The 16162-nt window shown below is 32.1% G+C and overlaps 1 protein-coding gene and 1 long non-coding RNA gene across 4 annotated transcripts in view; both read right to left on the reverse strand.

Moving 5' to 3' along the window:
• Positions 1-16162, reverse strand: part of brat (tripartite motif-containing protein brain tumor) — a 132628-nt gene that overhangs the window by 36006 nt on the left and 80460 nt on the right. The window lies entirely within an intron of this gene.
• LOC147909908 (uncharacterized) overlaps positions 6570-16162 on the reverse strand; it is a 48347-nt gene continuing 38754 nt past the window's right edge. The window contains exon 2 of the long non-coding RNA XR_015544822.1: positions 6570-16043. This is a non-coding gene — a long non-coding RNA (uncharacterized LOC147909908). The remainder of the gene's footprint in view (positions 16044-16162) is intronic.

The raw sequence follows: 16162 nt of genomic DNA on the forward strand, positions 1-16162 counted from the left end.
TGTAAAAACGCGTTACTTTACAGCGTTTAACAATATACACTCTTACAGATTTTTCTATGATTGATTGTTCCTCCGGTGGCAATTTAAATAATGCTTCGTAAATTGATTTAAAACTTTGAGAATTGATGTTCTCTCTTTTTTCTCTATTTTAATATTTTAAGGACTTAACTCTTCTTCAAATTTTACAACTTTAGAATATATTCAGATGGATATTTTCGAAAAATCGAGTTAATCGAACTATCCGTGAAAATCTATGCCCACGAATTTACGCTCATCGGGAATTAAATGTCAAATAGCGTCCACAGTGTCAGCAAGACTTGTATCGAGTGCACTACCCGGGGCATACATACATTCTCGTGTGTACTGCGGCCGGTAATTTCAATGTCACTGCCGGATGTTTCTTCAGCCCCAAATGAGGGGAGCAGTCGCCACCTGCCCCCTCCACCCTCTCGTTTGATTAACGTTATTTTGCTCGACGGGCAAGCATCGACCACGATCGATACATGGCGCGGCGGCGGCGATGGCAGTGGCGGCGGCGGCGGCGGTGGCGGCGGTATAGTCACGTTTGCGAGTCGAGGAACAAGGAACGAGGAACGAGATGAGACAGACGGAGCCGAGCGAAAAGGCCATCGGCCTGCGCCGCAGACGGATTGGTAACGGCTGCGGCGCTGCGGTTATGGGAAAAGGTAGGCGAGCGAACGCGAAGCGAGCGTGATGGACGGATAGGAAGGGAGAAATTTATTATACCTCGGAGCCCCAGGCCTCGTATATTTAACAATACGCACGATACGTACACGTGACAATATCCGAAGAAATATACCTATATACGGATTTATCCGTTTTATGTCCGAACGTTTGTCTCTCGCTGATCTATTCCGCTCCGAAACGAATATTTTCCATTTGATAACGCAAGTCGATTTTTAATGTCTAATTTCTGCTTTTAATTTCAATTGTAGATATTATTTTAATTATATACGTGGGTGAGTAATCTGAATTTTTATCACCTTCATCATTATAATATCTGATAATTACATATATTTGACATATAATGATAATTGATTAACTGATTGACCTATCATGTATATGTGTATACATAATATATTATACTATATATTATACATATCAAAATTAATATAAATAAAAATTGAGATTATTTATTAATTCATCCACGTATTAATAATACAATTTAAATGAAAAACAGAAATTAGATATTAATTAGAAATTTTATATACAGAGTATTCAGCGTAACAGTCCGCATGACTTTTCGGACACTTTAGACAGTTAAAAAAAAAAGTTGAAAGGTAAGTATTTATCTGTTTCATACAGGCTATAACATGCAAGAAAAAATATAAAAAAATTTTTTTTTCAGAAAAAATTAGCTTAAATTTTTTAAATGGCATATTATTTTTTTCCATAATATTGCAAAGGTCTTCAAGACGAATTCAATTTAAATTATAAATACTACCGAAATGTCACCTTTATTAATGTTGTATTTATTGCATATTTTATTAAATACATAATATGTATGTATCATAAATATTCATAAAGAATACTATTATAAGCATAAATCAATAAAGAAAAACTGTAACTTCTATATGTATGTATGTTCTTGTCTAGTCAAAAGTTATAAGTACTGCTATTAATAATGATGCGAATTTGATACTAAGTATCAATAAAACATTAATAAAAGTGACATTTCGCGATAGTAATTTGAATGTCTTAAAGACCTCTACAAAAGGGTGTTTTTTTAAGCCCGATAGAACTTGAAATTGTAAAAAATAAAACAAAAAATTAAATTAAACAGCCGCGGTGGCCATATGCCCGAAATCATTTTCAAATGTTAATGCCATGCATTGATCTTTCGACTAAAAAAATTTTTTTATTATAATTTAATTTTTGTGTTAGTTTTTACAATTTTAAGTTCTATCGGGCTTAAAAAAATAAAGCTTAAAAAAACACCCTTTTATAGAAAAAAATTGTGTATAGTGCCATTTAAAAAATTTAAGAATACTTTTATGAAAAAAAAAATTTTTTAAAAAAAATTTTTTTATTATATATTGTAGTCTCTATAAGACAGATAAATATTCACCTTTCAACTTTTTTTTTAAATTGTCCGAAAAATCGTGCGGACTGTTACGCTGAACACCCTGTATATATATGTATGTGTATATATGTGTAGAGAGAAAGAGAGGAGAAAGAAGAGGAGGGGCGTTTTATTACGCGCTCTGGAATAAGATCTCAAGCGCAAAACATAACACAAAAAATAAGTAAATGAAAAAAAATAGTAGTATATTATTGAAAAGAAAACTGTTACAAAGAAAATAGAGAAAGAGAGAGAGAGAGAGAGAGAGAGAGAGAGAGAGAGAGAGAGAGAGAGAGAGAGAGAGAGAGAGAGAGCATGCGCGCGCGCACGTATGTGTGTGTATGTTGATTATTGATTATTCTGACCTCGGTCAATACGACAAGTTGATAATATCAAATACATATAAAATAAATAAATAAGAAAATAGTAAAATATTCTTAACAATCATAAATCAATAATCAGAAATAACGATATAATTTTGTATGAAAATATCTAGAAAATGTACAAAGCTATTGGATATTTCATTATTAATGGAAACAAAATATTTTATCCCTAAAGAGAAAATATTCCAGAGCTGAGAAAAGGATACAATGAGACGGAAGCCTGCCAGACGCCAAATCGATCGCGTCTGCGTGCCGGCATTGACAAAGGAAAGTGGTTGTAACGAGATCGTTTAGGTCTCAATGCAAAGGATTTCTAACGAATGGAAAATTTTCTACCTCAAGAGCCTAACTTATGAATTTTGCTACTACAAAATTTATTTTAATCCTGTTTGAAGAAAACATTGCAATTTTTTAACTATCATCATAAATGTATAATACTGTAGAATTATTTAACAAAATTATATAGGATTATTATGATTTCAAGAATCTGTATCTTCACATAATTGATGACTTACAAAATTACAACATGTATAGCATTATTCTATCCTTAGAAATTTTAACGATTATTGTTTCATAATATAATATAAATTTAATCCATCAATTAATGTTGCCAAAATTGATAATATGTGACAATTATTATTAATACGATAGAAATACGTGATATCAATAAACCATACAATACTACAAAATGAATTGTGTTGGTTGTCATCTTACATTTTACGGTTTCGATTGTCAGCAATTTACAAAGTGGAGCGTGCGTTTGAGCGCGATGATATTTCTGTTAACGTTAAATCGAGCGAGTACTTTTCACGAGTGGAAGTTTCGAATCCTCTTCGCTGTCGGGGACTTAAACCCGCCGGTGCATTTTGAACGTTAAAGTGCATCAGCGTCACGCTTTCCGGAAGTGTCGGTCGTTCCGCCGCCGATGGTTTACAAGCGCGGAGTGGTTATGACGCCATGCGGACGACGTTCTGTTCCGCATGCGGAATACGTAGGAGGAGGTCACTGCACTGAGAACCTCTCTCGTCGACAGAAGGTCGCGCGAATTGCAAGATCGATTTTGTATACATGTTGACATCCTGATAACTCCGTCAGAATACATTGTGAAAACAATGTACCTAAATTTTGAAACAATACAGAAAGTTGAATGACCTCCAATATATTGTAACATCGTTACGGTGGGATAGAATGTCGGTTCAGATGAACGAAATACGGAAATACATCGGTACGCTACGAGAGTATTAAATGAATCTTGTTCCATCAATATAGGAAACAGCATAATTATATTTATTAAACGATCGATCTTAACGCGTGAAGAATATCTATAAAAATACATAAGCAACTTTATAATCAACTGTCACGTGAAAGTACTTATTAAAGAGTGATTCCTACATGGAAAGAACAGTTCTGCTCAAATAGTTAAAAGTTTAGCTAAACATAAATTTGAAAGTAACTTTGTTTTGACTATCAAAATAATTATAGAACGTTTAAACTAATTGCTAGAATTGTAGAACATTTTCTACAACATTATCAACGCTTAAGCGTTCTATATAATTATTTTGATAACCCAACAAAATTATTTTCAGATCTATACTTAACTAAATTTTCAGGTACAGCAATAAAACTTTCCTTTCGCGTGTATTGAAATAATAATTCCAATATTTATATTTATATGTGCATATATATATATATATATATATATATATATATATATATATATGCACATCTAAGTAATATAAAACTGAACAACAATTTTTATTTGTATATTAAAAATCTGGTATCACTGTATGTTGAACATTAAAGTTTAGTAATAAATAAACAAATAAAAATTTTTTTTTAAAGTTTGATGTATAATTTTTCTTTTATCAAAGCACATATTTTTCTTCTCGTAAACATGTCTGAAAAAGAAATGAACGAGATGGAAGGATATTGAATTATTGAACATTGAAGAGTAAGGAAGTTGTTACGATTATTTCTCGCTGGTAGTATCTAGTATCATTCTCGAAGTTCTCAGTTGATGAGACTGGCGCACGAGAGTATACCTAGAGGAGACCGGAGAGTGGAAACGAGCGAATGACGCCGTATATCAAAGACAGAGAGAAAGGGAGAGAAAAAGAGAAAGAGCGAAAGGGAGGATGAGTGGAAGCGAGGTTCAAGCACCATTTGACCGGTCTCTGAATCATCGTTAAGCGACCGTTACACGATGGCTCGTTAAATCGCACGGCAATGTGGGTGGGTCGGATAAATCGCACGTCTAAGGAGAGCAACATTGGTAGAATTGTTTTCGCGCGCGGCGAAACAGCGTTTGAGGTCGAAGTTGGTTGCGACTTCTTTCATCGTGACCTTGCCTTTAAAATTTTAGTCAAAGTTGCTTCAATACATGTAAACATAACTGGGCACAAACATTTCCAAACCGATAAAAATAATTCGTTTGTTTTTCCTCTCTTTAGCATATTTGAATATCTAATTCTTAAATAATTAAAAAAAATAAGAAGTAAATAGCAGTTCAACTTTTTTGCATTCTAAGTCATTATGACGTTGTCAGATGTAATAGTATTTTTAAATCTCTCAAAGAGAAGAATTTATAATTCAAATAAATCTTTTGTACATATTGATCAATTCATGGAATACGTTTCTGCGAGATACTTTTAGATATTTCGAAATATTTAGGATGTGATAGATTGCCTCAAATGATTTATCTGCTGACATAATTTACGATGAACAGACATTTCAAAATATAATAGTGCTATATCGATCATTATGACGACATTGGGGTGATATGTGAATGTATGACGTGGGAGAACGGAAGCCACTAATTTCAAAAACAAGCCCGAAGTGCTCTTCTTAAGTAAGATTTCAATTAAGACCATCAAGTAATTAATGTTACTTTAAAAGTCTCGAATCAGTCTCAACTAGTTAACGGTTGGCGTGTCGCATAGTTCACTGTCGCTATTAAATGATTATTTATTTATATATATATATATATATATATTTTTTTTTTAAATACGTTTCCATATTGCAAATTTATTACACAAATAATATTCGAGGAATCCTATTTCCAGGCACATGCAATCATTTATATTAATCCAGGAAGGATTAATTTCTACGTCGATGCGCACATTGTGTAAAAGGTATGCTATATTTTCTACAGATATTCGTAAACAACTAGTTCCATTGAACGCGCAGCGTTTCGTTAGCCCTCCGAGCAATCGCAATTACCATCAGCTAAAGCACGTTTCTAAAAACGCATCGCGTCAGTATGGAAATTAGTTCCATGCAATCATTGATGATTCTTACTCTCTAAATCTGAATCAGTGGATAATCATTGAATATCAGTGCCAAGTATACCACTGGTAATTAGTAAATTAAATGTGAGATTCCTAACCTAGCTAATTTTTATTATGTGATAATAAAAATTAATAACTAACCTTGTTTTAGTATTTAAATTCAATGAATATGGTATTGGAAAATTGAAATTAACGTGCACAAATATTAGTATTTTGATTATATAATGCTCAAACATTCTTCCTTTTTTGGTCGAATTTCAATGATTATCAGTGTCAAGTATGCCACTGGGTAATTAGTGACTATTCATTGATTCAGATTTAGAGTTTAACACAGAACTATTTACATAATATTGTGTCATAATTCAAGATATGCTTCGTTTGACGCTTATTAAAATAAAAGTGGGAAGAAGAAAGGCGGATATACCTACTTGCTTTACGTGATACTTTCTCGAGCACGCAAGACGGTGTTATGCGATCAGTGAGATCAAGTTAGATGTACATGTTCAAAATAGATTAATAGACTGTAAATATTAAATGTATGAGCAACTTATTACAAAAGAACTTATTAAATTATTAATCTTTTATGGCAGAATTTCAGAACATTATGTTTTAACATGAATAGTTTTATACAAGGATAGAAATTTTAAGAGAAGTGTATGCGCGCTCGTGTGTATATACGTGTGTGAAAGAGGATATGAGAAGCTTCACAAGAGATATCGACAAAAAGCGCATACCTAATACGCTAATGATGATACGCTTATGACCGATAAAGATTTGATTATACTCGCGAATTATTGAACAATGAGTTTCAACAAGTTTTTTTTTATTTGCGATAAATTTAATTATATACAACAAAAATAATTCTGCTAAAGAATCTAAAAAATTTAGTTAAAAACAGATCTAAAAATAATTTTATTGGATCATTAAAATTATTATGTGGGACGTTTAAAACTAATTACCAAAATGTCAAAACTTTTTGCAGTATTGCGTATCATGGTTGAAATTTCTAGAAAATTATTCTCAAATCTATATTTAGATAAATTTTTAGATTCTTCTGTAAATTACTTTTTCCATGTATGTAGTCTAAATGCATGATTTCCGAAATGATCGAAATAAAAATTAATTCATACCAATTAACATAATACATATAAATGTATAATTGATTTAATTAACATTTTTAAAAATGAAAATTGTAATTTAAACGTATCGATGTTTTTTATATTTGTAATATAAAAAGGCAAAATAAATTATTATATGAGTGTGAGACTTGTGATTGTCAGATACACTTCTTAAATAGTTTAATATTTCTCGAAAATTAAGTTTCTTATAAACGCAATAAAATATTTTTAAGATTCCTTATTGTGAAATAAACTTTACATTATTTTCAATTTATTAGATTTTTATGTTTTATATAAAAATCTCTACTTCAGTTTCACTCTTTCATGCTTCGTGAAATACGAGAAGAGAAGAGAAGAGAATACCCGAGGCTTCCTTAATAGCTATAGAAACAATTACGTCTAACGGAAGCACCAGACAACATTATGCTGTCGCCCGCATACGTCATCTTCTGATGTTTGTACCACATGATCGAGAGTCTTGAAGAGAATCTCGAGGATCTTACACAATGCGACCCACAGGAATCTGAGCGTAGAATAATCAAAATACGATAAATACATTTTATTAATCTGCATTAAATATAAATTAATTAATTGTTCGATGTGTCTATTATTTTTTGTATAAAGATAATTTTAAAATATTTTTAATTTTAACTTTAGAGCATATATTTATATAAAATACTTCTCTTCTTTATCATCTTCGTTCAATCTTATAACCTTTCCAAGTAAAATTAATTTCATAAATTCCTGAAATTTCTATATATATATGTAATAATAATAATTATATATATATAATTATTATTATTATTACACTTTTTATTCAGAAAATTATTTATTGTATTCTATGCGTGCCCCTATTATTGAATAACAAAAAATAAATAAAATATTTTTATACGCATTTGTTCTATATTTTTTAATTATTTTATAAAAGCTCGCTTTTATAGTTTTAATACGTTCAGGAATAAATATGCAGAGAAGAGAAAGGAAGAGAAAAAGAGGAGAGGGAACGGGGGAGGAGAGAGAGAAAATAATAATACGTAATGTGTAGCATGATTTTACAATTAATACGATTGCAGAGAACGCTCGGCAATGCTCTAGCTGAAGGTAACAATAACAAATTTTATCACTGCATGCACACTTTTCCGGATCGCGATTAAAGTGCTCTGACTTCGGAGCAAGCTGAGCGTATCATGATTATTATTCCAATTAATACATACGGCCGCCGCAATACTAATTGCTAATTGTAATGCGGTTCGTTGCGCGAACAGTTTCTCACGGTGAAATAGTAAAGAACGATATACTTCGCATTTAGGATTATCTGTATTATACTGTAGCTAGTTCCGAGAGAAGAGCCTAAGGGCTTGAATGCAAGCTACTTGCAAATTACACGATTTGCTATATAGTGGAATAAATAAGTCATAATGAAGCCTTTGACAAAATTGAATATTTTCTGATTAATATGTCAAACGTTGCGGAACAAAACCTTTCTATTTCTGTTTCAACCTATTCTTCTTTTAATTCCGCATTGGTTATATTTTTATGCAATTTCAGTTTGAAATTTTTACAAAGAAATTCGATAAAATGTAACAAAAACATTTATAAATGGCTTCGAGCTTCAGTGGTCGGTATAAATGAGAAAAGAAAGAATGGAAAATTGAAAATAAAACAAGAGACTAAATGCGATAAGAATGATCTTAAAAGAGATCAAGATGTATATTTTCTCGTCAATGACTTCACTTTTTCCTGACATTTATAGTTCACATTTACCATTTTAAGTGTTCAGAACTGTTTCTTCGGTCTTTCACTTGTCCCAAACAGCCAGTTTTTATTACACTTATCATGTATTATTTCTCACTGACGAGAATTCCGGGGCATTTTCCCGTTTCGCGTCACGAGGTGCATTTTGTGAACGCGGTGAGAAATTTATGGTTGCGGTGAGCCGCGAGCAGGAAATGTTATGTCGAAGCTCTTTCGGCCTTGCGATCAATCTTTCAACGATAGCCGGCGGCCCCTGAAATTTACTTTCGTGTTACGTTACACACCATCGGCTACAATGTAAAACGAAACGTAACGAAACGGGGCGAGCGGTTTCAGGAACATAAACATGGGTTGCAATTTTAATGAGAGGACATGCTGCGCACGGCACGGCACCACCACGCTTCTCCGTGCTGAATTCCAAAGGTTTATTAATTAATTTATGGAAGCTCCACTTATTGAAGATGAGAGATCGTCCGAGTTATATTAAAGCATAGGAAACCTCCCCCGTTAGAACTTTCTTAATTACCTTGTCCACGTGACGGGTAACGATCGGGGTGTCTAACTATTTATTTATGTATTAGCGATATAATCGTTATGCATGTAACGACACTTGAATCGAAGCGTAGGAGTTGGCTATAAGATTCGCACTAAATGTAGAGAATAATAAACACGATCTTTATCACGATCTTTATTACTTTCTATTACAGTTAAGAACTGTTTATTTAACTTATAAGAAAATCTAGCGAAGTGTCAAATTTTGACTTTAACAAAACTTTGTATATCTAAGTTTATATACATAGATTATATAAACAGATGAATTTAGAAAATGATAATGGCAATCTAAAAATAATTTTAAGGAGTAAACTCGTCTTTTGTGTAAATTTTTAGTTTTTTGTTTTATTTCAAAAATTATTCAAGATATCAAATTTTTTATACAAAAGTTTTACAATAAAATTATCTTATTCATCCACAATAATTATTTAATTATTTAAAAAATATATAATTTTTAAAAATGTTTTACAAATGCTGTTAACGTAAATAAATATAGAGGTAATTTTATTGCAAAATTTTTATATAAAAACATTTTTTGATACCTTGAAACATTTTTGAACCGCAATTGATATGTTCTAAATTCATCTATTTACATAACAATTGCATTGTATATAAAGTTTTATTTAAAAACCAGAATCAATTTGTCACTTCGCGAAGTTAGAGACACTAAAAAAACACTAAAAATTGAGATTATATATAGAAAGCAGAAATGACAGCGTTTCATATAACAATAAAAACAAATTTTACTCGAAATACGCTTCATTATCTTCAATACTTTTTTGCTTTGTTACAACTAATTTAATTTATAGCACCTCATAAAAGTGAATTCTCATTACAACGACAATCTCCAACCACGATCAATCATCGGCAATTCAAGCAATACTAGTCACATATTAGCAAGTACACGCTGATGTGCTATTTATGATATTCAGCTTTCTAAAGCGTCGTGAAAAGAGAGGAAATTATTTCTGACTCGTTTCACTGCTGCGAGGTTGTTTACAACGACGCACGTTGTGTCAGAGACATCGATCGATATACCAGGTACCTACGATATTTATAATGTTAAACAAGAGTCCAGCTCGCTTATTTATGGCATTACGCAATGTTCTAGATTGCTCGTGCGACGAGACGATTTTCACCGTGAAAATGACGTTACTGCAATGGACACGTCCTTTCCACAGTCGACTATTAATGCTAATGCAATCTGTTACAGAAATACAACTGATTATATTACATATAATATTACTAAGAAAAGATTCGGTAAAGCTAAAATATTTTTCTCAATGCTGAGTATTACAGACTGAAAAAAATATATCAGCCTCACGTTTTAAACAAATTGGGATGATTCTTTGAGCAAAAATCGATGATACAATTTATGTGTCTTTTATCCAAAGAGATATTTCGTTTCTTTGTTACATATAAATGGAACGAGCTATTTTAAAAATTTCGAAATTATAAAGTTATTGTCCCAAACATCGATGATTTCAAAGACTTAAAGTTTCATAACCTTTGAACCTATTGAAGTAGCTTTTGTAAGGTTCCAAGGTTCAAGAGCTTCAAGAGAAGATTCATATTAAAGTTTCAAGGTTCCAAAATTCTAAGACTTCAATATTCCAGGACGCAATCGCGATATCTTCCAGATTTAATATTTCATACTTGCAAGATATAAATATATCTACGTTATTCTTTACAGCACCTATTGTATTGCACAAGAATTTATACATTGTTGAAACTTATATTCTGCAGTAAATAATGCACGCTAATTTACATAACATTGTAATTCCTAATTCCCACAATCAATATATCGACAGTGTTCAGTAAGAGTACTGTTACTAAGAGAAAGTTCCATTTTCGAAGGAGATATTTCATAATGCAATTAATGTTCCTCGATTTTCGGCGATGCACAATTCATTTGCCAATATTAAATGCGGTATCATCCATCGCGTTTGGACGAAAGGCCAGCCCGAATTCTGCCAGGTGGGAATCGATAGAGGCTAAAATTAGCTTGGCGTACTGATTGGCGAGAAAGCCGAACAGCCGGAAACGAGATCAGCGTCCGTTAACAGCACGGGATTCTGACGATCGAAAATTGAATACGAGATTATAGTACTTTCGAAATTTTTTACGCAATCAGACGGCTGTTTAAAAAAATAAAACGTCTGTAAATAAAAAATGAAAGATAGATTTTAAGACCTATAAAAAAATTTATATTTTGTGTTACAGAAATACATATGACGAAATGATAAATAAATTTTAATATATTTTTAAATAAAACCATTTAAACTAAACTCCAACTTTATAAACAAATAAACAAAAAATTCACCAGAAATGTTTTCAGCTCAACATAGGTAACACCAATGCTCATTTGATGGTAAAGTTAACATTTCTTTCTCTTGTTTCCAAGAACGTAATTAAATCAAAAAACAATAATTTTTCCCTTGACCTTTCAACGCTTATTGCAGGGGACATCCACGCGCTGACGGAGAAAATTTCATTTTTTGCGGTCGCTTACGTTTGGGACCGTGACAGCACCGTGGCAGAAATAATTAAACGCTGCGACTCGTAGTCTTTTTTCCATTCTTATTTTTTTCTTCACCGTCTGTTGGAGGGGGCGTCGCGACGCCCGGCGCCGCACGCGCTTGGCACACGTCCCCACGCGGGGAGAGAATCGTGCAACGCACGCGATCCACACAATCGATATCATTGTCACTTATCGTCCAACTCAGAGAGGTGGTTGCGATACTCGCGACTGTGATAGCCCCGAAATTTCTTCCAGACATTAGTTTCTTTGCAACAATAAAGCGTAATTCTCTCAAAAAATGTTTCCAGTTAAATAACTCGAGGATTAATGTATATTTATACCAACGTAAATTAACCTCTATTTAATTCATTTTTTTCCTTTTCTAATTTTTAAAATTAAATAAAATTAAAAATAAGTTAAACTTTAAAGTAAATTAAATATTAAAGTTAATTTATAGTAGTAGAAACAGCCATTTTATTTTTTTATTATATATTTTGTACGCCACGCAAATCATCCTAAACTTAAATATGTCTAAAGCTAAAGTCGTCTCAAAATACGTCTAAAGTCATGTCACATTACGTATTGGTAATTGAAGATTGTGAATTAGAGATTAGAACTCAATCAGAAAGAATAAAATGAAATTGTAAAAAGCATATAAGAATCGATTTGACAAAATGAGTGTAAAAATTATTAAGACAAAATTTTATGAAATAGATTACACTACATTAAATTTCAAACAAATACATAAATTATAATTCTACAAATTCTTACATGTTTCAGCTTTTAGATTAAACCCTCTTTTTTAAAATTAAAATTATAACTGATCGAATTCTAATCTCCAATGCATAATATGACACGGGCTTAAAGATTCATAAACACATGCGAGAAGTGCATCTAATAAATTAATGAAAGGTTCCTCATAAAGCATACTCTTCTTCAAGTTTATATGAGATATACATTCATCATCGACAAACAGTATCTTTCGTCTATAATTTCTTGCGTATTACAGTGCAATCTTGTAGTTCACTCTATGACCTTCCTGCTTAAGCAGGAACCCGTATGATACTCGGCCGTATGTCGTTCTCACGCGGGTACATCCCTCTCCTCGCTAAAATAAGCCCGTATTTTTAGAACGTCGACACGTATCGCGTAGGTGCTGCTTTCCCTGTACACATACCCGTCCGTAGATATACGTATAACTTGCCTCCCTACGCGACCTTCGGTTTTCTTTATTCCTGTCCGCCTACGGATCTTTTGATCACGAAAACCGCCGTGAGAAAATTTACCGCATTAAGGAATCTACGCGCAAATTTTTATTCCACTTAGTTATCTTGGTTTAATAAAGTGAGTATATTAAAGAGCGAAATACTATTGGGCAATCCAATTTCTTCGTTATAAAAATAAAAATGATAATGCGATAATGAGAAATAAGAAAAGGATGCCACATAATTTTAAAATAATACACAAAGAAAAAAATTCTTCATTTGACCAAATTAATTTAGCTTTTCTTTATTTCTTTCAATGAAAAACGTCTTTAAGTCAAACATATTATATGTGACTTAAATACATACATTCTTCAATAAAAGAAATAAAGACAATTAAATTAATTTCAAATGAACAATTTTTTTTCAGTGTACAAAATTAATTTTTCAAACGCTACAGACTGTAATGATATGCAAATATGAGCTAATGCACCATATATGAATTTTAACTCTGGAATGCTTGATGCGTAAAAATTTTACAAGCCAGCGAAATCATTGAACGTTAAGCTATGTTATCAGTGATTATTAGGAGATCCAATCTGCCATGTTAAACACTAGGATAAGAGAAGACAAGCATTTAAAAATTCTATGTTACATATCAGTTTGGACTCCTAATCGTCAGTATTAACGGAAAGCGTGACAAGTGATTGAATTTTTAAAGTTTTATGTTATTATAATATTTTATTTAATCTTTATAGCATGAGAAAGTCACTTTAGTGGTGCTGAAATAATGTCATACTTTGAGACAAGAAATAATGAATTATAACAAATCTTCATCAAGAAAAAGCTGTAAGACTTTAAAAATAGATTTCTGCCCTCTAAAGGTTAAGTATTATGAGGAGACGTACATACACAATTGGACTATACATACTGCATATAATTTCAAGATTGAATTTAATAGTGTGCTCATTTCGTCTTTTCTTTTAAGTTAATAATTAGATGATTTCTATTTATAAAAGTCTAGATTACAAATATTTTGTTATTAAAATTGTGAAATGTATAATTAAATTAATTATTCGTACGTTTATAAAAATGTCGATTATAAATATTTTATTGTTTTAAAAAAAGTGCGAAATACACAAAACTTGCGTTATATTAATTAAGAGTGACCTATTTCCTTGTACATAAAATTTATCAAAAGCAATACTATATCACTCAATAGCGATAATATTCTAACAGTTAATAAACTAAAATATCTAGATTTAAATTACAAAAAAATCAACGGAGTCGCTCCTCATTTCCCGCGTACAACAAGAAAAAAACTTGAAAGTTCGTCTTCGGGGCGTTCATCAACTCTTCCATTCACTTTTCTACGTTATCGTATAATTTGCGTAAGGAACAGCCTGCAGGCCGCATTCGCTACGGTATCCTAAGCGTGCATTAACCGTCAAGCGCGAGATTAATCCGGAAATACTGCAGCAGCACAGCGATTTACGTATTTATGCGCCTCCGGGAGAAGTATCCGGCATGAGGCATGCATCTTGCAACCGACAACTCGTAGCGATGAATTATCGCCGAACGACGCGAAGAATCGCGTGAGTCACTCGAATAACGCCGATCGGTAATAAGTTATAATACATACGTGTATCGCGGGTAAGGTGGGTTCCCGGCGAATAGATTGGAGTTATTCGGATTCCGGAAGATCTGCGAGGGTATAATAGCTTGATCATAACCACACGCGTCGATAATGCATGGTAGACGCGCAATTCCACGGTTTGTATGGTTGATGTAGAAAGGTAGTATTGCAGCTCCCGTCTCATTTACGATCTCTTAAATTAGTAGTCGATTTGATTGGCACGTGTTTACATCGCATCAGTTCTCCAATCACGTTGTAAAGTCTTCGGCTCCACGCGTTGAACTGTATTACGATCGTTCATTTAATATCCGAGGCCGTCGACGCAAGATAAAAATTTACATGTTATAAGTACGATAAATTACTTAAAGCGCACGTCGCGAGCAGAATTACAGTATCGCTAGCGAATTTATTAACATATCCCTGTCTACCGTATCATCGAAGATGCTCGTTAGAGATCTAACGGCGTTATTTTACCGAAGGATAACCCTTGAATAACCCTTGCCGTGGATAACATACGCGATATTAATTGCGAGATTAATTGCTCTCTCAGACATGCAGATACATCAGTAGAGAGACAGGAGAGTTGGATTAGATAGTTTATAGAAATTATAAAATCTTTTGCAAGGTGCAACGATTTGCGGAAGTCCATGTCATATTTGTAATGAGAATATAAGTCCTTATATATTATTATTATTATTATTATGTTTTTATTTTATGTATTATATTATTAATTATGTATTTTTTATTTTTTACATTTAATCTATTTCGAGAATTAGAATTTAAATTTTCACCACATCAATTATCACGTAATTTTAAAAATAAAATAGTTTTATAGAAATATGTAATAAATTTTTATATCACAAAATTCTTCAAATACCTCTTTTTTTACAAAAAAAAAATGCTAAATTCTCTTTTTATAAGATATGGAATAATTGTACGTTATTAAATTGTATGTTAAATTATTGTACATACGTTATGTTACAAATCACGTAATATTTTCGCATATTAGAAGAGAGACAAAATTTGAGCAGTTAGTTGTTATTTACTGATTCACATTATAATCTCGTGACAATATTAAATAACTAAATAATAATCATTGCAACAATTTTCTTTTTCCTGTTTCTCTCTGCAATATATTTTTCTTTTTCTTATTGAAATATTTCTCACGATCGGACTGTATTGAAAGTAAAATGAATTGAAATATTGAATAGCAAGAGAAAAGACGTAACAAGAATAACTTTTATCTAACATAAAAATGTCTCGCAATATAAACATTATTACACTGTACAGAACGAGAATGGTGTTTATAAAGCTTTCTCAGGTTGCTTTCTGAGAAATTGTAGCGCATTCTTCGAGATTATGATGCAAAGTCGTAAAGAACGAGCTCGTACTGACAAGTAGCGTAAAAGCCTATATGTTACCTTCCAGATATAATACTCGGTAATCTTGTACTCGCAAAATTTATGACTTCTCTACGGTACGCTGCCGGAACATCACAATACTCACCTGAAAGCAGAAAAGAAAATTTTAGTATATAGGTATACCTAAATTAGTGGACTGACAATGTTCACGATAGAATATTATGTCCTTAATGTTATATGTACTTGTCTCGAAGCAATTGCAGC

This window comes from Acromyrmex echinatior, chromosome 4 (genome assembly GCF_024713525.1).
Source record: "Acromyrmex echinatior isolate Ae372 chromosome 4, ASM2471352v2, whole genome shotgun sequence".
In the NCBI taxonomy this organism is placed as follows: Eukaryota; Metazoa; Arthropoda; class Insecta; order Hymenoptera; family Formicidae; genus Acromyrmex; species Acromyrmex echinatior.